The sequence below is a fragment of the Panthera tigris genome, chromosome A2 (assembly GCF_018350195.1).
Source record: "Panthera tigris isolate Pti1 chromosome A2, P.tigris_Pti1_mat1.1, whole genome shotgun sequence".
In the NCBI taxonomy this organism is placed as follows: Eukaryota; Metazoa; Chordata; class Mammalia; order Carnivora; family Felidae; genus Panthera; species Panthera tigris.
This window is the reverse complement of record NC_056661.1, coordinates 30,510,935-30,537,095: the sequence shown is the minus strand read 5'-3', so window position 1 is coordinate 30,537,095 and position 26,161 is coordinate 30,510,935.

Sequence of the window (26,161 nt, the reverse complement as noted above, 5' to 3'; positions counted from 1 at the left end):
AATGTAAAGCAAATGCTTTTAAAACACTAAAATTCAACAAGCTGCCCACATTTTCCCGTAAATACTCCACCTCCACTCCCCTCCCCTTTCCCTTTTCACACACACGAGAAATTGGTAAAGTCCAAGGACAGCCTTTGACTACAATCATTTCTCTGTCCTCATATGCTGGCTAAAGTCTATAGTTGCCACAGTTGTAATTCTGCTAGCCACAGTCCTTTCCATAAGACCATCCTCAGTGAAGAACCCAGATGATTGGAATTAAAAACTGCTTTTAGAATAAAAAAGAATGTGGTTTGGAAGTGATTCTTTATATCCTGGATAAACACATGGAATGACAAGTGTTTCTTGTCCATTATGTGAAGACATTTGCGCTTTTTTTAAATGTTTATTTATTTTGAGAGAGAGAGAGAGAGAGCACGCATGAGTGGGGGAGAGGCAGAGAGAGAAAGAGAATCCCAAGCCGGTGTTGCACTGTCAGTGCAGAACCCAACATGAGGCAAGATCCCATAAACCGCATGATCATGGCATGAGCCAAAACCAAGAGTCAGATGCTTCACGGACTGAGCCACCCAGGCACCATTTTTAAAAAAATTTTTTAAATATTTATTCATTTCTTTGAGAGAGAGACAGAGACAGAGCACAAGCAAGGGAGGGGCAAAGAGAGAGGGAGACACAGAATTGGAAGCAGGCCCCAGGCTCTAAGCTGTCAGCACAGAGCCGGGCACGGGGCTCGAACTCAGGAACCGTGAGATCATGACCTGAGCCGAAGTCGGACACTTAACCCACTGAGCCACCCAGGCACCACTGCTCCTTTTTATTAATCAGAATGTTTTATTAATCCTAAAGAGCATGTCATGAAATGAGACAGAACTGGGCTCAAATTCTGGCTCTAGTACTGAGTAGCTGTGTAGACCCAGACAGTTTTCTTAAAAACATCTCACTTCATTTCTCTCTCCTATAAAATAGATCTAATATTAGTACCTACTTCACTGCATTTTTTAAAAGAGGCAATGAAATAGAAAGCTTGTTAAGGACTTCAAGCAATGTCTGGCTCATAATAAGTGCTCAATAAATGTTATACAGTGTCATCATCATCTGGGTATTAGACAACAATTTTTCTTTGTTTTAAGCAAGAGACAACGAACCTAAACAGGCTGAAGCAAAACATAAGATAAAAAAAAAATAAAAATAAAATGGAAATTTGTAGACTCACATACCTTACAATTCTAGGAAATCATTAGGTTCAGAAGAAGGTGGATCAACTTCCATTATCAAGAATCTGAGCGCTCGGGTGCATGAGTGGCTCAGTTGGTTAGGCATCTGGCTCCTGATTTCAGCTCAGGTCATGATCTCATGGTTTGTGAGATTGAGCTCCATGTCCAGTCTCTGTGCTGACAGTGTGGAGCCTGCTTGTGATTCTCTATCCTTCTCTCTCTGCCCCTGCCCTGCTCTCTCTCTCTCTCTCTCAAAATAAATAAATAAACATTTTTTAAAAATTAAAAAAAAAAAGAATCTGAGTCCTCATTAGCAGCTTGCACGTTACCCCTGGGAAGAGAATCCTTTTCCCACAGTTTCACTGAAAATTATAATCCTGGCAGACACTGAGCTAAAATTCTTACTTAACTGTCTCCCAACTAATTGTTTCTTAAGGACCAGGCCATACTCCTGTCTCCTAGCTCAGGGGCAGTGAACTGGAGCAAATCCCACTTGAACTCTACTGTCTGAAATTAAGGGGAAAATGAGTCCCCACAATAAAACCAAGATGTCATTACCAAAAAGGAGGAATGGGGCCAGAGAGGCAAAAGTAGCAGACGATCACTTAAGTCTGGAGGAGTTAAAACTGGCTTGGGAAGTGAAGTCCAAATCAGCCACAGTTCTTGGAATTCACTGTACAGAAATTGGAAAACTTTGAAGATGACATGAACAGTCTCTTCCTTCTCAAAGCCACTCTTCCATTTGGAATCCATTCTTGATACACTGGGTCAAGTGACTAGGTTTTAGTCTATTTTATTTTTCTTATTTTAATATTTATTTATTTTTGAGAAAGAGAGCAAGTGAGCAAGCAGGGAAGGGGCAGAGAGAGAGAGAGAGAGGGAGACAGAGAATCCCAACCAGGCTCCAGAGAGCCTGATGCGGTGCTTGATCTCACAAACCATGAGATCGTGACCTGAGCCAAAATCAAGAGCTGAGTGCTTGACCAACTGAGCTGCCCGGGTGCTCCAGTCTTCAGACTATTTTAAATTCTTGTCAAGGCTGCTATAATATGACTGTCCACAAACCAGATGGCATTTCCCAGTTCAATTAAAAATCACTTCTAAATGTATAAAAGTCTGAAGGGCAGCTTCTCTGATGGACGGAAGGGTGATTGCCTGCATCTCTACCTATATTCTTTATTTAGTTCTCAACCCTGAGAAGGAGGTATCATTATCACCACTTTACAGATGAGGAAACTGACGCTCAGCAAATTGGAATGAATTGCTAAAGCCATGCAGGTGTGAACATAGCCCGATTGTATTTCTAATCCAAATATGTCCGACTCCAAAGTTTATACTTTTCCTGCAGTAATTGTTCACTACTTTTCTCAGCAACAGCCATGAATAGTTCCTTGCCTTTTGGGGGTCCTTGTTACTTGTTCGAAGTGCTTTGTGAAGGAGGTAGGATAATCCTGAATACATCTGAGAGTCTCCACACACAAGCGATCGTTTCATACTAACACCAAGTACAGGTGAGAAAGCAACTCCGTAATAATTGTGTCTGCCACTTCCTATAAACAGCCCCTCTTTTCAAATTGGGATGTCTCACTCTCCATCTCAGCTCAAGGGGGTTGTTTTTAAAACACCCCGAGGAAAATCCTTTCAGTCATTTTGAGTTGAGCAAGTGTAAGACAGAAGACATTCCCCATTCCACAAAGAACTTGTCCAAGGTATCTTGTACTCATGGCACTGTGGAAATCCCAAACCTCACAACAGCTAGCTTAACATGGGCAGAGATTTTGCTGAAATACATCATGCTGTTAGAATTATTTTGTAGTTGTTTTGGAGAGGTTTTATTATTTTCTTTTGAGATTACAAGCATAGTAGTCACGGGCACCTTTTGAATTGATCAATAGGTGTGGGATATTTTGGAGAAGTTTTCCAAGTTAGAGGAATTCCCTATTCAGGAGATTGTCAGAGATGACTGCGTATCCGAGAAAACTGCTTTCCCTGAAATGTAGGTCAAAGTATGCTACGTTACTTGAGAGGATTCCCACCCCATAATTTCTCATTGACATCCTCCATGAAGATGCAGGAAACTTTAAAGCTGAATCTGCTGGGGCACCTGAGTGGCTCAGTCAGTGAAGTGTCTGACTCTTCATTTTGGCTCAGGTCATGATCTCATGATGGGTGAGATCAAGCCCTGAAATGGGCTTTGTGCTGATAGCGTGGAGCCTGCTTGGGACTTCTCTCTCTACCCCTCCCCTGTTCACTCTCTTGCACTCTCTCTCTCTCTCAAAATAAATAAACATTAAAAAAAAGCAGAATCTCCTGACTTCAGAATAACTGAAGAACATTCTAGAATGTGTCACCCATCCTGTTAGACTGAGGCCAGGGATCATCTATCCTTTATTCACTTCATTCCTAGAGTTTCCTGGCTGCATGACTGTCCATGACCAGTTCTCCATATGGTGACAGATTTGGCAGAAAGGCTGCTGGGCATGTTGATCCTAATGGTTACCTAGACTGCTTCCTTCCCAACAACCTTTCAGAGGTGGAATGGATTAGACCCAGGGAAGCATGAACATTGATACTGAGATCATCAAAAACACGACATGTATTTCTTTCAAAATGTGTGCGAGGTGATGCAGATACACACACACACACACACACACACACACACACACACAAATATAAATAAATAGTCCTCAAAGTTAGAATAGTGAATAGATACAAACATTAACATACTGTAGATTTCTTTCCCAACTCTGCAACTAACATGAGAGCTAAGTATAAGTGTGGAGTTCTATTCTTTCTTTATTTCAAAGCATCCCATTAAAGTGAAGAAAATGACTTTTTAAAATTTTAGGTTCCCAGGAGGGGCCTGGGTGGCTCAGTTGGTTAAGCATCTGACTTCAGCTCAGGTCACGATCTTGTGGTTCATGAGTTTGAACCCCGCATCAGGTTCTGTGCTGACAGCTCAGAGCCTGGAGCCTGCTTCAGATTCTGTGTGTCTCTCTCTTTCTGCCCCTTCCCCACTCACACTCTACCTCTCTCTCAAAAATAAATAAACATTTAAAAAAATTAAAAAATTTTTGGGTGCCCAGGACATTAGCAGTATGTGTATGCATGTGGCAGTTGCACAGTAAGTAATTGTTAAGTGAAGAAAGAACCACTGAAACAACTGTGTAATTCCTTGTCGTTTGGCATTTTCTTCTGGTATTGCTGTCATGTGTAGGAAATGTTTACCATCTGCAGTTTTCTTAGTTCCCTTGGGAGCAGTTCATGCGACAAGCCCTGGAGTTAAGTACCTTGACAGGTGATTCCTGGAGATGCCAGTAAAGGAGAGAGGAGTCAAAATAGGGCTGGCCTGGAAGAAAGCTAACAACGGATGCTTTCATAAACAGGTTACCACTGTGGCAACTAGAGCTCAGTGCCTTCAGGGACACTGGGGATACAATGTGGCCTCAGGGGCCTGGAATATTTATTCCTACTCCCTCCTACCCTTTACTAATTGAGGTCTGTTCCTGGATGTGTTAACTCCCCTGCCCTATGGTCTGTCCCACCTGTAAGCCAGGCATGCTCCTGTGGCCAAAGACAGCTCTCGGGGAATTGCAGGTTCTTGAGGTAGGATGGCCTCATATGTACTGGAATCCTGTGTGCAATGTATACCAGCAATATATACCATGATGGACAGACTCTGAAATGACCCCAATAGTCTCCCCCACCCCAATATTTATATTCTCATGTAATTCTCTTCCCTTGAGTGTGGGCTGGACCTAACGGTTTGATTCTAAGGAATAGAATATGGTGGAAGTGATATATTGTTACTTCCAGGGTATTAGATCACACACACACACACACACACACACACACACACACGGTGTTGTGTTCACCCTTGTTTTCTCTCTGTCCTGGGAAAAGCTGGCAGTCTTGTTGTAAGCCGCCCTATGGAAAGGTCCATGAGATATGTCAAAGGACTGAGGCTCTCAGACCAACAGCCAGCAAGGGACTGGAGACCAACCAAGGGACTCAGTCCAACAGCCAACAAGGGACTGGAGCCTGCCAATCATGATGTGAAGTGAACTTGGAAGTGGATCCAGTCTTGAGATGACAGCAGCCCATCTGACAGCCTGATTGCAACCTATGAGGAACTCTGAGCCAAGCCCCCCAGTGAAGTCACACCCAGATCCCTGACCTAGAGAACCTGTGAGATAATAAATTTTTATTGGTCTAGGCTGCTTAGTTTGGCGGCAATTTGTTACACAGTAGTATATAAGTAATACAGCTGCACTATAAAGACCAAAAGCTTTTCTATAACTTTCTAATGGCAAAGTAAGAATTTCGGAAGAGGTATCAATTTGTTTTTACTACCAGGGTGCACTGCCTATAGCTTTCAAAAGAATTTCAGAGAAGGAATTTGGACAGGTCGGTAGAGTACTTGCCCAGCATTTTACATTTTAACAATTAATTCCAGTGGGTCTAACTTACCATCTAGAACAATGACTCACTTATTAGACACAGTAACTGAAGTTATAATCTGAGCAGATACATTTGAATTAAAATGTGTTACAGCCAAACGAGAATCAATTAACTTTACACAATTGATTCCTGACTCTTACATTTATTATGTTTGTCAAAGCTGTCAAGTGAAACTCTGGGCCCTGTAGCTCTTTTTCTTGAAATATCTAAAGCTAGGAAAATAGTCATTCAATGGCACGAAATCTGGGTGCATACAATATTAAAATATAGTTTGAGACCATACAGATATATAAATTTGAGGTCATATGGATTTGTCTCCTAACTTGGGACAGAGCCATTATATAATACCACATCTTCATTTCAACTTTGAACATTTTAGCTTGTTCTAAAAGGTAGTTAGTATGACAAATTCTTTTATTATGGAGTGTACCTGTCTAAAAACAATTATTTTAAATTTTTGAAGCTTATTTATTTTTGGGAGAGAGAGAGTAAGAGAGAGAGAGAGAGTATGAGCAGGGGAGAGGGCAGAGAAAGAGGGAGACACAGAATCCAAAGCAGGATCCAGCCTCTGAGCTGTCAGCACAGAGCCCATTGTGGGACTCAAACCTATGAACCAGGAGATCATGACCTGAGCCGAAGTCAGATGCTTAACCAACTGAGACACCCAGGCACCCCTGGAATGTACCTGTTTTGATCACCCACTCTTCACCCTAGGGCTACGGGAATGAGCAAACACATGACACCCAACAGCAGACAGGTGAAGGTGACAGCCATTTACTAATCACATATATTCACAATCTGGGGAAAGAGGACACCACATGCTGCACGGCCACATGGGGGTTTTACTTTGTGCTTGGGAACAGAGTGAATAATCAGAGACTGTGAGAAGCAGGCGTTGTATTACCAAGACACTAGGGTGACCCCTGGTTCCAGTGGGAGGGTGTGGTTGGCTTATTTGAGTAATTCCATGGGCTGGCAGAAAACTGAAACCTACCACTTGGGATACACAAACTGTGTTTGGTCTATTGGATAACAAGGCTAGGAGAACTTTTCTAGAGAGAAGAGTCGGAAAGGGGACATACAGTTAGGCCATTCAAGAGCCTTCTGATTTTATGAGATGTCAAGGAATCAGAATTCAATCATCTTTTACAGTGCCAATAGCACATTCCCTTCGGTAGGGCCTTTTGATAGGATTTTAAAAATTCATTCAATGAATAATTATTGCATATCTACTATGCCTACCATGTGTAGATACTGGTCTGGGTGCCAAGAATGTAGCAGTAAACAAAATAAGACAAAACACCCAACCGTCCTTTAGCTTAAATCCCAGTGGACAAGTAGAGAGGCCATAAACAAATGAGGAATTAAATTCTTTTACCTGACAGATGATGGATTGTAAGTGCTACAGTAAAAACTGAAGCAGGGAAAGAAGGCAAGGGGTTCTGTGGGTGCAGGATGTAATTTGAAATACAGGGATCTGAGAAGTCTGCTTGAAGATGTCATTTAAATGAAGACCTGAAGGAGTTAAAAGATCAGAGTATTTCAGTTACAAGCAACAGAAAGTACAAAGGTCTTGGAGCAGAATCAAAACTGCAATGTTGTATTCCAGGTAGAGCAAGCAGGCCAAGGTGGCTGAGGGAAGTGAGTGGAGGAGAAGAATAGAAGACGCCTGAGATGTAAGGCAGGGGCCGATTGTGAGGGTTATGAAGAAGATAGTGGCTCCTACTCCAAATGAGATGGGGGCGTCAGGACACAGGAGTGGCATGGTCTGATGTACGTTTAAAGGATGACTTTAATCAGTTACATTTCTATACTCCAATAATGAAGCAGCAGAAAGAGAAATCAAGGGATCGATTCCACTTACAATTGCACCACAAACCATAAAATACCTAGGAATAAACCTAACCAAAGAGGTGGAAAATCTATACACTGAAAACTATAGAAAGCTTATGAAAGGAACTGAAGACACACACAAATGAAAAAACATTCCATGCTCATGGATTGGAAGAATAAATATTGTTAAAATGTCGATACTACCCAAAGCAATCTACATATTCAATGAAATCCTTATCAAAATAACACCAGCGTTCTTCACAGAGCTAAAAGAAACAATACTAAAATTTGCATGGAACCAGAAAAGACCCCGAATAGCCAAAGCAATCCTGAAAAAGAAAACCAAAGCTGGAGGCATCACAATTTCTGGACTTCAAGCTGTATTACAAAGCTGTAATCATCAAGACGATATGGTACTGGCACAAAAACAGACATATAGATTAAAGGAACAGCATAGAGAACCCAGAAATGGACCCACAAACATACAGCCATCTCATCTTTGACAAAGCAGGAAAGAATATCCAGTGGAATAAAGACAGTCTCTTCAGCAAATGCTGTTAGGAAAACTGAACAGCGGCATGCAAAATAAACCTGGACCACTTTCTTGCACCATACACAAAAATAAACTCAAAATGGATGAAAGACCTAAACATAAGACAGGAAGTCATCAAAATCCTAGAGGAAAAGACAGGCAGAAATTTCTTTGATCTTGGCCACAGCAACTTCTTACCTGATATATCTCCAGAGGCAAGGGAAACAAAAGCAAAAATGAACTATTGGGACCTCATCAAGATAAAAACCTTCTGCACAGTGAAGGAAACAATCAGCAAAACTAAAAGGCAACTGAGGGAATGGGAAAAGATATTTGCAAATGACATATCAGATAAAGGGTTAGTACCCGAAATCTATACAGAACTTATCAAAATCAACACCCAAAAAACAAATAATCCAGAGAAGAAATGGGCAAAAGACATGAATAGACACTTTCCAAAGAAGGCATCTAGATAGCTAACAGACACATGAAAAAATGCTCAACATCACTCATCACCAGGGAAATACAAATCTAAACCACAATGAGGTACCACCTCACACCTGTCAGAATGGCTAACATTAACTACTCAGGCAACAACAGATGTTGGCGAGGATGCAGAGAAAGAGGATGTCTTTTGCAAACTGGTGTAGCCACTCTGGAAAACAGTCTGGAGGTTCCTCAAAAAATTAAAAAGAGAACCACCCTATGACCCAGCAATTGCACTACTAGGAATTTATCCAAAGGATATAGGAGTGCTGTTTTGAAGGGGCACATGCACCCCAATGTTTACAGTAGCACTACTGACAATAACCAAAGTATGGAAAGAGTCCAAATGTCCATCAACTGATGAATGGATACACACACACACACACACACACACACACACACACACGTATACACACAATGGAATATTACTTGGTGATGAAAAACAATGAAATTTTGCCACTTACAACAACGTGGATGGAACTAGAGTGTATTATGCTGACCAAAACAAGTCAGTCAGAGAAAGACAAATATATGACTTCACTCATATATTGAATTTAAGATTCAAAACAGATGAACATAAGGGAAGGGAAGCAAAAATAATATAAAAACAGAGAGGGAGACAAACCATAAGAGACTCTTAAATACAGAGAACAAACTGAGGGTTACTGGAGGGGTGTTGGGTGGGGGATGGGCTAAACCGGCAAGGGGCTTTGCCCCTCGGAGGAGGGACACTTGTTGGGATGAGCACTGGCTGTTATATGTAAGTGACGAATCACTAAATTGTATTCCTGAAATCATTATTACTCTATATGTAAACTAACTTGGATGTAAATTAAAAAATAATAAATTTAAAAAAAATAATAAATAAATTTTAAAAAAATAAAGGAGGACTTTAGTTGCTGGGTTGAGAATAGATTAAGAAATGCAGGAGAAGGACGCCTGGGTGGCTTGGTCGGTTAAGCGTCCGACTTCCGCTCAGGTCATGATCTCACGGTCAGTGAGTTTGAGCCCCGCCTTTGGGCTCTGTGCTGACAGCTCAGAGCCTGGAGCCTGTTTCAGATTCTGTGTTTCCCTCTCTTTCTGCCCCTCCCCTGTTCATGCTCTGTCTCTCTCTGTCTCAAAGATAAATAAACGTTAAAAAAAAAAAAAAGAAAGAAAGAAATGTAGGAGAGATAGAGGGAGGACCAGACAGGGGGCTACTCCAGAGCCCGAATGAGAGATAAGTTGGCTTAGTTCACTAGTGAGAAGTATAAAAATTAACAAAGGGAGACCTCACTAAAATAAAGTCGGGAGGCTGGAAGGAGGAGCTCTCAGGCCCAACCACTTCCTGTTAATTGAAAATCAAGCAGGAAGAAATGAACCTTACTCAGAATATTACTTTAACTATTACTTTACTACTCCCAGCAGGGGGAAGAAAGGCTTTCCTTCTCCCCCGGCAATAGCCCAGCCAATGAGAGGCAGTCATAGCTCAGCCAATGAGAAGCCACCATACTTCCAACTCCCAGTTTACGCCAATGGAGTTTTTGTTTATAAGCGCTTCACAACTTCCTCCTTCCGTCTGCAAAACGGGGTGTTTTCTCTTTGTTCCAGGCACTCACTTGACTGTGGTTTTGCTGCAGCTGGCTTGCTCTGGATTACAATTCTGTTATTCTCTAGTAAACTCTTTTTTTTTTTTTTTTTTTTTTTCTGGTAAAATAACTGGCAGTTTTATTTTTTAAGGTTAAAAGAAGTATGTGATTCTGGAAATACTTTAACGGTAAAACCAGTAGGATATACTTGAGATGAGAGAAATAAAGAATTGAGGGTGACCCCAAAGTTTCTGCCTGGAACCACTAGGGGGAAACTGCAGTTAGAAGAGCGAGGAGAGAGTTGCCATGAGGCCGGGATGGGGAGTTAGGAGATTGTGGAGGAATGTGTTAAATTTGAAATGCCTGTTAACCAATCACGTGGAGGTTTTAAGGCGACAGTTGTGTAGGAATCGAGATTGAGGGGAGAGGATCACATAAGACCTTGCGATTTGAAAGCCAGAGCTGGAGGGGGGCGCCCAGATGGCTCAGTCGGTTAGGCGCCTGACTTCGGCTGGGGTCATGATCTCACGGTTTGTGAGTTCGAGTGAGTTTGAGCTCCGCGTGGGGCTCTGTGATGACGGCTTGGAGCCTGAAACCTGCTTTGGATTCTGTGCATCCCTCTCTCTCCCCCTTCCACTCGTGCTCTGTCTCTCTTTCTCTCTCAAAAATAAAGAAACATTTAAAAAAATGAAAAGAGAAAACCAGAGCTGGAGCTCTGGGGCTTCCAATATTCATGAGGGAGAGTTGGAAGAACGAGGGCTTCTTCTTGATGGCCCATCTGAGCTTATATTTTCACCAAAATGTGTTCTCCCCTGAACAGCATTTCCTCGCGGGGGTGAGCAAAGGCCTGGATGGAAAGCCTGGCTGTTGAAGAATGGTTCTTAGAGAGGCCAATTAGCTGGTGCCTATGTTAGTTTTCTGTAGCCTGTGTCCAAGCAGACACTGATTTGCCCTGCACCCCCGCCCCACTTAACTTCAGGCATGGCAGAGGGAAAGGGACTTGCTTATTTGGGACTTGGGGACAAGAAGGAAGCCGCATCAGTCACTCAAGCCCCCACACTCCCACCCCTCTGCTCAGGACTGCTGCTTGGAAGCACCGGGTATTTTTCCACTGGAGAAGTGCTTAGTGGCTGTGGTGATAAAAACTCCTCCTTGAAGATGACTCAGCTGCTCTGGTCTTCTGCCAAAGTCTTGTTCAAGAGGGAGTTGAAGGAGGCTCCAGACGGGGAGGATGGAACACCTACAGCCGGCAAGAAACGTACAGTGGTGAGGACTTCCACCTCTTACCCTTCCTTTCCCCAGGTCACCAGTATAATAGTGGCTTGTGTTTCTCCGATGCACATTGGCTGCCAGACGCACAAAATACCGTCTTAGAGATGAGAAAAGAAGGCATGGAGAAGTTAAGTGACACAACCCAGGCCGTTCTGAGCCGGTGTTCTTGACCCCTACGTCTTTAGGCTTTCTAAGCAGACCCAGATTCTTCCTGATGCCTCCCCGTCAGGAGTCTTTATATCAGAAGCTGGGAGCGCTCTCTCTCTCTCTCATCTCTCTTCTTCTTCTTCTTCTTCTTCTTCTTCTTCTTCTTCTTTTTTTCTTGCCTTCCTTTCTCCTTAAACCCTGTTAAGGAATAATAGAAGTTACTTACTAATGGCTCAGCTGCTAACTCTTTTGCAAGAAGGCAAGTTCCAGGGGGAAAAGGCACACATACTTCCGGGTAAAGTCCTTTCGCGTTGACTAAGCTACCTTTGATGTATAATACACTTCGAGCCCCAGACTTGCTTGTAGTTTAAACTCAAGACATCGTTAGCATGGCTTTGCTTCCTTTCCTGAAAGAGAAAAATGAGTGTATTATGTGGAAAATCCCTCTGGTTTGATACATAGTTCACCATGTTATCTCAGCTCCCGAATGTATATCGTTGTTGCCAGAAATACATTCTCCCAGGTAAGAGCATCTGCCGTTGGAAGTTGCAGAGAACAAGGAGGCCTCTTGGCTATGACTCCCCACCATCTCTGCCAGCATCAAGGCCCTGAGCTATACTGTTCCCATATCCAGAGTAAAGAATGATTTTTACCCCAAATGGGAACAATGTTTCTGTATTTATAAATCTGAGAAATTCAGACACATCTGCTCATATTTACACCAATTCTGTTGCGGCTGTAAAATTACATATGCTATTTTGATGAAACTTTATCTTAATTTCATTACCAGCCTGAGTAATCATGTGATAATTGCCTTATTTCCAAGTAACTGGGCAAAAATGATATTTAGAGGTGTTTTGTTTTTTTTTTAGTTTCTCTTTTTAGACTCACGACTTTAATAAAATATTCTGCTATTTTATCTTCCTCAATGGGAACCGAAGTAATATATTTTCAAGGTAGTCATTTTTCCATTTGAGGGGAAAATGGTTGACCATACCTGAAAGAGGGGATCACTGATGGTCTTGGTGATGATCCAGTTCAGGCGCAGAAAGCTACATTAAAGTGTATTTGAGGTGAGGAAAGATGCTGTAGAAGAAAAGAGCTCAGGATTTGGCTTCAAACAAACCTTGGTTAGAGAGGCAAATTAGCAGATGCCTATGCTGGTTTTTTTTTTTTGTAGGCTGTGTCCAAGTGGCCACTGACTTGGCCTTTGCTAACTAGTTAGTGTGTTACCTTAGGCAAATAGATCACATGACTTCTCTGAGCCTTATTCTTCTCATCTAGAGAATAGGTTTTGAAAAAGCTACTGACATTCTGTGAGTTTTTGTCTAGCACATAGGTGATGATAAATGATAGCTCTTAGCATTTTTATTACCTTCCAAACCTATGCATATCCTGTTGTATCCAAACTGCTTGAAGTATTGTTGTCAGAGATTTCACTTGGTTTATCTGACTAGGAAAATACTTTGTTTTCCTGATTGCACCACAGTTCCCTGATTGGAATAGGAAACCAGGGCCACCATATTGCCCAATACTACTCCAGGATACGCCGTTCACATTTTGGTCCAAATGAATGGCCTGTCTTAGAGTTAAACTTTGGAAAGCTTGGAGGAACTTACCCTAGAAGTCAACGACTTACATATCTCTCAATATCCACCCTCTTGCCTTCCAGGTTGACCCTATCCTGATGGCAGGTTTTGGGACCACCTAGAATCATGATGTTATCACTCTATGGCTCCCAAGCAGCCACTATGTAGGAATCTCCATTTGCCACACCCCTCTCATGAAGCTGGGTGTCATTGGATATGACCTTGGTTCACATAAACCTAAGTCTGTTATAACCTATTGGAGATTTTCCTTCAGGCTATCTGTGTGATGACAAGTCCTATACCCTACAGTCTAACTGGCCATCTGTAACCCCAGTTCTGCCAAGCCTGCCCTACTTTCGAGGGCCAAATATCATAGAGAGGCTACATATGCCTAATACTTCTTTTAGTTTCAATTTAGGCAAAAACTTTGATCTGGGAATTGGGCACCTTGAGTTCTAGTCCTAGCTCTTCTATAAATCAAGCATGTGATTTTAGGCAGGTGTTGGAGACAGCCAAATGATCAAAAGAATTCTCATGTCTGTGTACAAACTCATTTGCAGTGTGACTTTGTATCCCATCCTATCAGGAGATGTCCTTTAATTCTCAATCCCCTAAAGCGATGCTTGGCTAAGTGACATGATCAGTCAATGAGACCCTAACAAATACAATGCAAGCAGTGCCTTTAAAAGTGTTTGCACATTGGGCCTTGCTCTGTCTTGCTGCTGAGATCCATGCTGCCATATGTGAGCAAGTTCAGACTAGCCAGCTGGGTGATGCTGTATTTAAGCCTATAGCCAAATTGTGAATGATGTACCACCAGATTAACAAGTCTTCCAAGTGCAAGAAATGTGAGTGAGATTATTCTAGATTATCCAGCCTCAATTACGCCAGACTAGAAAATCCGTCCAGTTAACTCACAAAATTATGAGCAAATACAGGATTGTTTTTTCAAGCCATTGATGTTGGGGAGGGTTTGTAAATAGCTGAAGCGAACTGGTAGTGTTACCCAGTTTCTTTCTCTGATTCTCTTTCCACATTATGAAAATGAAAGTATTGAATCAGATCAGTGCTGTTAAGTACAAAGCACAGGAGCCACCATTTTCCTAACCCAAGACCATACGAAATATTGTTGACTGATCACAGCACACTTTCTCGCTGGACCCAGAAATAGTGATAAAATATTTCTTATTCCAGCCCTCGAGTAGCTACCCCAGTCCCCACTGTGGGCAATGGGATCATACCCATTTGCCAGCTCTGTTCTAGGTTAGTAATTCTCAACCGTAAACAATCACCACAGTCCTCCAGGGAGAGGTATAGACCATCAGATTGTCTGCTCCAACTTTGTTGAAATCGCATTTAGTAGTTTGGGTCAGCCTGGAGAGCTAGAGGTTTCCAGGTGATTCTAATAATGAGACAGGTTTGGGAATAGTAGATGGAATGATTTTTTAGTTGTTCTCCAACCCAATCCTTTGGTTATTCTGACGAAAGCGTTTTCCTTAATCTTAGATTTGACAGGGTAATAACAATACCTTCTATTCGTAAGTAATCCCATGCATACATATATGTGAGTCTTCAAGTGAATCACCTATACTGCTTTGAGTAAACCCAAGGTTCTCTTCTAAAATCCTTCTTTCAGTATGCAGTAAGCCAGAGGAGAAGACCCTCTTAGGCATTCAGAAGAAGGAGAAAGAGAGACTCCCAGATTCAGGATAAGGTAATTCAATTGGTTTATTCTCTAGAGGCATAAACCGTGGATCCTGCTCTGAAAGAGTAAGCTCCCAGTATTGTTAAGAAGACCATGAATTAGGGGTGCCCGAGTGGCTTAGTCAGTTCAGCGCCCAACTCTTAGTTTTGGCTTCAGTCATTTTCTCACGGTTGGTGAGATTGGCCCCGCATTGGGCTCTGCGCTGACAGCACGGAGCCAGCTTCGGATTCTCTCTCTTCCTCTCTGTCTGCCCCTTCCTTGCTTGAATGCACGCATTCTCTCTTCTCTCTCTCTCTCTCTCTCTCTCTCTCTCTCTCTCTCTCAAAATAAATAAATAAATAAAAAGGCCATGAATCTACACCTGAGCTTCCACACTGTGACCTAGCATGTGACTTACATGAAGTTACCTGCAAACCAAGGTCTCTAGGTTAGAATATCGAAAGATAACCATGAAGTGCCAATAATAATACTGATAGCTAATACTTATTAAGTGCCTTCTATGTGCCAAGCAGTGTGCCAAGACTTTGTTTCTTCATCTCACTGGCTCCTCCGAGTAACCGCATAAATGGGTACTTTTTATTCCCATTTAATGGACAAAGAAAGTGAGTTCCGGAGGGAGAAGTAACTTACCTGGAGTCACTTAAGTAATGGATGGCAGAGGCAGGCAGAATACACATGGATCTGACTCCAAATCCCCACTCCACACTAGCGTGCCACACAGCCTAGGAAACATGGGAAACATAAACAAACTCCCGAAAGACATTCTTCTAAAACATGCCAACTATGACAGAATGTTAAATCACATTAAAACCGTGAAAGAAAATGAAGGGTTGATTCCTTCTCTTACATTTTCTCGTCAAAACTCACAATCCCATTATGTTTATTGCTCCCATTATTCCAGTTTCTTCTCAAAAAGAAGTTTTGATTGACAGCTTCTTGGAAGTCACTATAATTTAATATGCTTACCTTCTCTTTAATCATTTTACTTTGTTTCTTCTCTACTGTGTCTATACAAAGGGAGAAAAATACACTTTTCTTTTGCTTTTTCTGTATTATTCTATTTGGAAAATCTTGGAAGGCTTTCTGTGTTTTTCTTTACCTTTCCAAATTCTGCCATTTCCAGGAAGCAAGTCATATATTCAAGAGGATGAAAAGCAGGGGAGCTTGGCTGTAATTATTTGTTTTTCAAATGAGAATGGAGAAATCAGTGAAGATGGCAGAATATTCCCGTTCATTTGTGCAACAGACACATATTTATTGAGCACAAAGGGCTTGACCCCTTGATAGGTTTATTGGAACATCCCTTCTACTAGAGGAGAGAGTCCAAAGTTAGGTAATCATATTGAAAAATATACAGTTACATTGAGAATGGTGGAGGAGAGCTATAGGGTCTAACAAAAGCTTGTAACGGGGGAGTTGACATCATCAGGAAGGCCAGGGAAGCTTTTCTGAGGAAGAGACACGAGATCTAAGTTAACTAGGAGAAGGAGAGGCTGGGGCAAGAAGTGCTGGGCAGAGAGAACAGCGGTTGCAAGAGCACTATGGGGAAAGGGATTTAAAAGACCATCGTGGTGAGAGCAGAAAATGAGTGTGCTGTGGCTGAAGAAGGAGACAGGAATACCACCATGCTGGGCATGCAGATTAAGATTTGGGATTCTATTTCCAGAGCAATGAACACATTGAAGGGTAATGATCAAGGGGATGGTCCACTCAGATTTGGATTATGAAAAGATCACCCTGGATGTAGGGATTAATAAAACACTTTCCTATAGAAAGACCTTTTTCATCATGGACTTTTGGCATAAAATAAGGAAGTCTTCAGCAATTTTCTTTTTAGCAGGCAGAGGTCATGGCGTAAGTGAAATGATCTCAGGACACTTGGTTTTCAACATCCTTGTTATTGAATTGAGCAGTGAAGTAATCTCCCCAAATGTTACATTACAGAGAAGACAAAGCACCCAGACACCCAAGTGGTAAGAAGACCAGCCTGGATTCATTTCTCAATTTCTTGCCGTGATCATGTCCCTTTGGGAATTAGTGTGATCAGCAGTAGCAGCATCTCTACATTTAAATAGCTCTTCTAGAGTTTATAAAACCCTTCTACACATTACGGAAGATTAACAAGAATAATCCACACCCGTGAGAGCTAATCAAGTGCTCCAAACTATTGCAATTTACTCCTTGTCATATCTTGTAGATACATAGGGAACAATTATGTTCATTTTAGAGATGACAAAGCTGCAGTGCAGAGAGATGCACTTAATGATTGAACTCACAAGTTCAACTTGCAAGTGACGAGCCTGGGGCTTGACCCCAGGTCTGCTGGTTTCTACGGGGAAACTTTACCACTATACATTGTAGCAGTTTCCAGACTACCTGGACTTAATTCTTGCCTCCACCATTTACTCACTATGTGAGCATGGACAAGTTTTTAACTTTTCTGAGGTTCAGTTTCCTGATCGATAACTGTGGATAATAATAGAACAATGTGAAAGAGTCATATAGAATAAACTAATACACATAATACGCTTAGAACTGCCTCATCCATAGTAAAGGCTCAATCAATGTTTGGTATTATTATTACCATTGTGATTGTATATATTCCACTATAATGTGCTGTTTGGGGTGGGGCAGAGAATCTTTAAAAATAATAAAAAATATTTTTTTAAAGCAGCTAAAATTGATTAGGCAGGTGTTCTTAGTGTTTAAAGTGTTAGGTAGGTATTACCTACTGTAACAGGAGAGTTGACCTCATCAGGAAAGTCAGGGGAGCTTTTTTTAATTTTATTTTTTTTTTAATTTATATTCAAGTTAGTTCATATACAGTGTAATCTTGGCTTCAGGAGTAGAACCCAGTGATTCATCTCTTACATATGACACCCAGCGCTCATCCCATAAAGTGCCCTCCTTAACGCCTGTCACCCACTTAACCCATCCCCCCACTCCAGCAACCCTCAGTTTGTTCTCTGTGTTTAAGAGTCTTATGGTTTGCCTCCCTCTCTGTTGTTATCTTATTTTTCCTTCCCTTCCCCTATGTTCATCTGTTGAGTTTCTCGAATTCCAACATATGTGTGAAATCGTATATCCGGCTTTCTTTGAATGATCTATTTTGCTTAGCATAATACCCTCCAGTTCCATCCACATTGTTGCAGATGGCAAGATTTCATTCTTGTTCACTGCTGAGTAGTATTCCATTGTATATATAAACCACATCTTCTTTATCCAGGAACCAGTCAGTGGACATTTGGGCTCTTTCCATAATTTGTCTACTGTTGTTAGCGCTGCTGTAGAGGAAGAGACACGTGACATAAGTTAACTAGGAGAAGGACAGGCTGGTCAAGAGTGTGCTGAGTAGAGAGAACAGCCAGTACTAGCATGTTATTTTTTACTAATGAGGAAATTAAAGCATAGAGGTTAAAAGTAATTTATTCAGAGTCCCTAAGTGGAAATGTGGCAGGGCCAATATTTAGAGACAGGTAATTCTGACCTCCAAGACAGCAGGCCTGGAAACCTTGCTTGTTTGCCTGAAAGCACTGGGATTTATTGACAGACCCCTGAAATGAGAAGCTACAGGTGGCAAATGCAGCAAGACGACACCGGGAGCTGAGAGTTGAAGGAAAAGAAGCTCGTTGGAAATGGATTTTCCTCCTGACTAGTTGAGTCACCTGGCAGAGTTTTTCAAGCCTGAGAATGTTAAGGATGTACATGTCTGTAGAAGAAGAGGATGTTAATGAAACCATGAATTGTCTTTGTCAGTGAGAGGTTAGCGTTTTTAGATGAAATGTACTGCAAGGTAAAGCTTAGAAACTGTGGTCTGTAAGGCTTCCCAGCCAAGAATAAAAAGAGAATATATTTCCAATTGAAGGAATTATCTAATGATTTAACATGAAATTGATTTTGTCCATTTTCAATGCATATTTTTCATGTCTTTCCTTCTTATAACCCTTTCTTGCTACTCATCTTGGTGTACTCTGTGCCCAGGATAGAAGGTTTAATTGCTATTACTCATTCAGTAAGACAGCTTTTATTCCCAAGTATAAGGTGTCCAGCAGTGCTAGTCCCAAACTATTAAATGGGTAGGTAATGTAAAATCTGTTTGAAGAGCAAGTAGCATATTCATTTGACTCAAGAACAAACATTTGAGCTCTCAGGCAGGCTCGTCTGTTCTCTTGGCAATGTGCAGCTGAGATGGTCTTGTGGAATTTCTATCCACCTCCCTTTATTTTAAGCTTATTTCCATTTTGCTCTGGATGTTGCCACTGAAGTGAAGATTCTGTTGCATGGGAATACGAACTGGGGCAGCCACTCTGGCAAATAGTCAGAAGGTTCCTCAAAAAATTAAAAATAGAACTACTCCAAAACCCAGCAATTGCACTACTAGGTATTTATCCAAGGGATACAGGTGTGCTATTTTGAAGGGGCACATGTACCCCAATGTTTATAACAGTACTGTCAACAATAGCCAAAGTATGGAAAGAGCCCAGATGTCCATCGATGGATGAATCGGTAAAGAAGATGTGGTATATATAGACAATGGAGTATTACTTGGCAATCAAAAAGAATGAAATCTTGCCATTCACAGCTACGTGGATGGAACTAGACAGTATTATGCCAAGTGAAATTAGTCAGAGAAAGACATCATATGACTTCACTCATCTGAGGACTTTAAGAGACAAAACAGATGAACATAAGGGAAGGGAAGCAAAAATAATATAAAAACAGGGAGGGGGACAAAACAGAAGAGACTCTTAAATATGGAGAACAAACAGAGGGTTCTGGAGGGGTTGTGGGAGGGGGATGGGCTAAATGGGTAAGGGGCATTAAGGAATCTACTCGTGAAATCATTGTTGCACTATGTGCTAACTAACTTGGATGTAAATTTAAAAACTAAATTAAATTAAAAAAAAAAAAAGATTCTGTTACAGACATGTGAACCTCTCTTTGTGGTAGGAAATGCCCAGAGCCTGTCCTGAGTAAAATAATTAGAATCAAAAGGAGAACAGCTGGCCCTGTTGAAAAAGAGTCTTTATGAATTTTTAATGCAGTTTGCCCATGTGGTCAAGGTTGATTTATTTTAAAGATATGTTGGGATCGGAAGACAAATAAATACCATGTGTTTTCCCATTTAGAGCTTTCATAAAGACAGTAAATACGCTGGCAATATGACTGTGGCCTACACATTTCCTTTATCTGGTGTTCATAATCATTTTGTTGCCTTTAAATGTTACCTTACTGTGAAGGATAAATAAGGAGTATACAAAATGAGGCGTTTCATAAAGCACCCTAAATAATTCTAAATTATGCTGTTAATGTAGCAGGATATGCTTGGCTTTTTCAGAGAGGTGCTATTATGCATGATCATGTCTGAATACATTTACCACCTATTCTGTAATAGGTAGCATGTAAGACCATCTCAGTCTCGCCTAAAATACCTGACACTTTTTATATAAAGATAAAACCGAAGACCCATGAGTATAACCAAACATGTGCATTGAGTTTTCTCCTGCTAGTAATTACAGTGAAGAAAAAAAAAAAAAAAACATTCTTAAATTGTTATGGTACTTTAATCCCTCTAAAAAGGGCTTGAACTGCCATGGTAAAGGGCATGGATTTTGAGGTGGTTAGATTGAGGTTAAGGGGGCAGTGAATGGCCATACAGACTCAGTCTTTTTCCATGTGACCTGTCAAACAAAGTGTCAAAGTCAAGTTTTAATCTCATTAGAATTCATTAACTGAGAAATATAATTCTATAGACAAGGCCCTTCTTGCAATCTAAGAAAAACCCTGGATATCTCTTATCTTATGCAGTAATTACCAGTTACTAAGTTGGGCTGTATGCATGTAAAAATAGGAAAGAGTGAATTTGAGTGAAGCTAAATATAGAAGCCAAGATCCACATTCTATTGTATTAGACGTCTACATGACTCAACCAATTCCATAGGTTGACAACCAGTCTAATTTTAAATCTAGAGACTTTATAGCAGTAAAAAGTATTTCCTAATTAGGTAAGAAATTTGCCTGTCATTCTCTACTCTTGGTATTTATCAGAAGAAAGTCATTTACATTTTGAACTCACCATTCAAATGGAAACTCAGAGATTTCCACTTTTGTTCCAAGTCCCATTTGACTTCCAAGAAATATGCTTAATTGTTTTAGCTGTGGTGCAATCACTAAACCATTGTGAGAACTGAGCTGGAATTCAGTAAGCAGAGTTTTAGCTACAATGACAAGACTTAAGTGTCACTCACACAGACGGAATCTCAAAGGCTTAATAAATGCTAGAACCTCACTTAATTACCATTTGTTCTTTCATGACAGTAAAAATTATTTTAAATTATGCAGATAAGTAATTCTTCATGGGGACTATGCAGGAAAAAATCTGGGTCTGTGATATTAAGTTATATTGACTTGAGACTTGGTGAAAATTAAAATTATAGAGCAAGTGGGTAAACTTTGCCCTACTACTTAGTACAAATGAAGTCTTGTTTGAGTATCTCTAGTCTTGCCTACTCTTCAATCATAGTACAATTGTGCAGTGCACAAACATTTCCTTCAGACCAATTGATTAGGTATTTATTTAGTGCCTGCAGTACACAAAGCCTTGCATTAAGCTCTAGTTCATAGGGCTATTTTGGTCTCACTGGAATTTAAACTTGTGCTGCCAGTCCATTTCTGAGGGTGGTGAGAGTAGTAAATAATAGTTCTTGCCTTATCCCAACAAAATTTCTCCTCTAAATTCTTGATACTTCAGCTTTACAAGTTCAGAAGGGTTTGTTTAAAAATTTTTTTTACCTTGTTGGAAACTAAAGTTCCGGCTTGTGTTTTAGTGAATGAGATGTTTGACTCCAAGTTCAATGAATATTCCCTTATATAAGACAGCCTCTTCTAAAGCTGTACAAATGGAACTGGTAATGAAGGCCAACACAATGGCTGAGCTAGGCATGAGACAAGTGGGTTTTGACAAGGAGTAATGATGTTATGAGAGAGGAGCCTAGGTGAAGCATTATATAGTACAGAGAGTAGGAGAATCAGAAAGAACCACAGGAGCCCTGGAAGTCTTAAGAGCTGGGATACTTCTTCCAGGAAAGTACAACAAAAAAGAAATGAGGGCAGCAAAGACTATTACTACCAACATTTTTGAATGCCTAATGTCCCAGGAATTGTACCAAGCACTTTACACACATTATCTTATTAAATCCTCAAAATAACAGCTGTTCTCTACCGCTCATTTTTCAGTTGAGAGAACTGAGCCATAGAGAAGTCGATACACTTATCCAAGGACACACACAGCAGGGAAATGACAGATCCAGGATTCAACCCTAGGTTTGCCTCCAGAGTTCAAATTCTTTTTTTTTAAATTAATTTATTTATTTTCAGAGAGAGAGAGCACTGAAAGAGGAGACAGAGAGACAGAGAGAGGGAGAATCATAAGCAGGGTCTGCACCATCAGTGTGGAGCCTGGTGAAGGGCTTGAACTTACGAGCCGTGAGATCATGACCTGGGATGAAATCGAGAGTTGGACACTTAACTGACTGAGCCATCCAGGCGCCCCCAGAGCTCAAATTCTTAATTGCTACATTCTCGTTTCTCACAAATACAGATTTCACAAATCCAGGGATGCCACTGCTTGGATCATGACAGGAAAGAGGTGTGGAGTTAGTGTCCACTCAGTAAATGGCACCTCAGCTGGCCCAAGTCAGAAACCTAGGGGTAATCCTTAAGTGATTGCACCATCCTTTACCGCCAACCTCCAGTCCATTGTGTCAGTTCTACCTCGACAGCGTATCCCAAATCTGGCCACCATTCTCCAGCTCCACCGCATAGTCCTTGACCTCAGGAGTTGTCATCTATTACTGAGACTAAGACATTGGCCTCTAAATGGTCTCCTTGCTTCCGCTGTTAATTCCCTGCTTATTTTGCACTTAGTAGCCAGAGTCATTTTTAAAAAGTAAATCAGATTATGACAGCACCCTGTTTAGAATGTTTTTATGGCTTCCCACTACTTACAGAATGGAATCCAAAATCCTTTCCATAGTTTACAAGGTCCTTCAGCATCTTCTCTGTCTACTTCTTCATATGTACCTCCAATGACCCTTATCCCATCACACTTTGATCCAGTTATATTGGTCTTTCTGTTCCTTGAAGGTACCAAGATAGGCTCCACACTGGAGCTATTGCTCCTGTCTCTGCAGGGAGTGCTTTTCCTCCATATCTGCTCCAGATAGGCTCTTCCTCATCAGGTTCCAGGGTATCATTTCCTCCACGAATACCCCTTTAAACCTCCAGTTTCCTTGCCCCCATTCTCCTAGACAGCTTGTTTTTATTTCTTCATAACACCACTACGTGATAGTATGCCATTTGTTGTGCGTTTGTTATCTGCCCCTCCCAATCTCAAATACAATTTTTATGACAGCAGGATCCTAGTCTGTCTGTATTTTTCCCTCATTTTCCAGCACTAAGAACATTACCTGGAACATATTGGTTGCTCACAAAATGCTGAAGATTGTATGATTGAATGAATTAGCACAAAGTAAGGCTCAGAGAAATTAAGTGAGACTTAATCATGGTTGCTTGGCTAGTACAAGGTCAAGCCAGGCCAGCAAGCTAAGACCCAGAAGTTGCTGACATCTCTAAATGCTAGAGAGCTCAGAGCTCAAAAGGTCAGAGGAGAGCCGGTGTTTGAGTTAAGTCTTAAAGAGAGTAGGATTTTGATATGTAGACATACAGGCCAGGCAATCCAAGCAGAGGGTACAGCGTGGGCTAAGGCAGAGAGGTGGAGAGGTTCAGAGCAAACAAGTTCCCCTACAAGAACAAAATATCACATTGGCTGAGATAAGCAAAGAAGAGAAAAGCATTGACGTATCAGCCTCCCACTCTGCAGCCTTCAAGCTTGTGGAAGAGTTTTTGCAACTGACACTACAGTTAAGAGATTCTTAATTGCACCTTTTTAGCTTTTAGCTCATCTATCGCAATGCCTAGCCTACTTTGATTCTGCCTCCGTTATGAAGCTCTTGCAGAGATCAAGTGTAATTACAAGAAGTTGCTTTAGAATCTGATAACAGAGTGCCAGCAAAACTTGGTGGTAGGTGGGAAAGAGTGGGAGTCCAGAAATAATGGGTTCTTAACTCATCCTGGGACCTCAGGCAGGTGTTTTCACCTCTTTATATCTCCGTTTACCCACCTGGTAAGATCTAGCTGCCCAGTAAATTTCTAAAAGTCCCTGGTTTGATGTAGAGAATTAGTTACCACTCACTGACTCCTCAAGTCATTCACTTATATATCCATCTATGTCTGTTTATTGGTTGTCTTTTTGATGGGGAACATACCAGTTTCTGGGGGCTGCCGTAACATGGCTGCCATAACTCTGGTGGCTTAACATAATAAGAATGTATTCTCTCACATTTCTGAAGGCCTGAAGTCCAAAATGAAGGTATTGATAGGGCTTCCTCCCTCCAGTGTTTCTGAAGGAGTATCTTTCCTTGCCTATTCCAGCTTCCAGTGGCCCCAGACATTCCTCAGCTGTGGTAGCTGAACTCATCTCTGCCTCTGTCTCCACAAGGTTGCCTGCTTTGTATGTTTCTCTGTATCCTTCTTGGGTTCAAAATCTACTCCGACCATTCCTTCCATGTGTGACCTTGAACATGGCACTACATGTAATCATCTAGTAGGAGTGCCCAGATGATTAAATGAGATTATATACATATTTTACACTTTGGCATATGATTGGCCCACAGCCAGTGTTCCATAAATACCTCCTTGGAACTGCTCTCCTCTTTAGTAAGGCATTTCCAATGATGGGGTGTTCTGTCCATCCAGAAAACAAATTTGTGTCCACCCCAAACCACTACAGAGGAGAGTGGAGGTAGTTAACTGGGAAATTAAAACCCCCAGAAATGTGACCATAGAAAACATGAGCCTGAAATAGGCAGACTGAGTCTCTGCATTGATTGTATTGTCCGATAAATGTTCGGTTGCCACCTTAATGACATCCAAAAAGAGGCTGGATTTAAGGTTTATTCAATATCTTCTTTACTTTCCAATGGGCAGTTTCAGGTGCAGCCAGCATTCTTGGCAAGATGTAGTTAATATCGTCGATTTCTTGGTGTAGGAAATCTATTATGCTTAAAACAAACCATCATTATCATTCCTTGAAATCTTGACAGTAGGAACAAAAATCCCATTGGTAGAGATTTTTGCCCTTAAATGCCCATGGTTTATACACCTTGAAGAAGGCATGCCCCGATTGCATGGCCTGAGGCTTTTTGTCATCTGTGCTGGAGTGGGGTGCAGGCTTGGCCTCTGCTTGCTTCTCCAGTCTCACCATCCACCCATCCACCCATCCTCCATCCATCCATCCATCCATCCACCCATCCACCCATCCATCCATCCATCCTTCCATCCATCCATCCATCCACCCATCCATCCATCCATCCATCCACTCAGTAGATATCCTGGCACAACAGGGATCCTCTACCATAACACTCTACTATACACTGAGGACACCTCCAGTAACTCATCAGGGTTATCAGATACAGAGTGTTCTAAGACTTTCGAGTTCTGCCACAGGATCCAAGGAATCTAACCATGGCCTCTTTAGGATATTATAGGACGAGTTATGATCTCTCATGATACAGGGACCACCTGTCAGAAACGGTCTGTGTCTTCTGGAAAATTGCATGGAGAGGAGGGAGAGTGGGGTGGTATCGTGGAGAGTAGGCTGGTGGAGGTTGTCATTCTGGCACTTGTCACTTCTTTTCCCTGCTCTCTCAGGTTTGGTCTGTGTCCCTGTCCATGTTGTATGCCCTAAGATCCTGCCATCTGAGCAAATGACTTCACCTATATTACTCCATGAATCTGGAGACCAAGGTTAGAGCAAGGACCTGGTACTTGTCCATTCCCTTTATTTGATTAAAGCCCCCGTAATGAAAGCAGCACCTATGTCTGTCTTGTTTGTCATTATGGCTGCCTCCTGAGTTAACAGTTTTAGGAAATGTTTGTGAAAGAAATAGAAGGGAGAAAGGAAGAGAAGAAAGAAGAAAACGATGAAGGAAGAGGGGAAGGAAGGAAGGCAGGAAGGAAGGAAGGGAAGATAGATCAAAGAAAGGAAAGAAGAAAGAAAGGAAGAGGAAAAGGAAGGAAAAAGGGGATAATATAGCAAATACTTGTGCTGAGCTTTATTCCCTATCCAACTGTGATTTCTAACTTTGTGCCCTGTTGATATGATACTATCTTTATCATATAGCTGGCACTTTCTCATGGTTGGAGATCCCTCCTAGCCACCGCCTGCCATGGTCTAACCCTGGTAGGGCCTCTCTATTCAGACTTACAGACTTGACTCCTAGTTACCTCCTTCT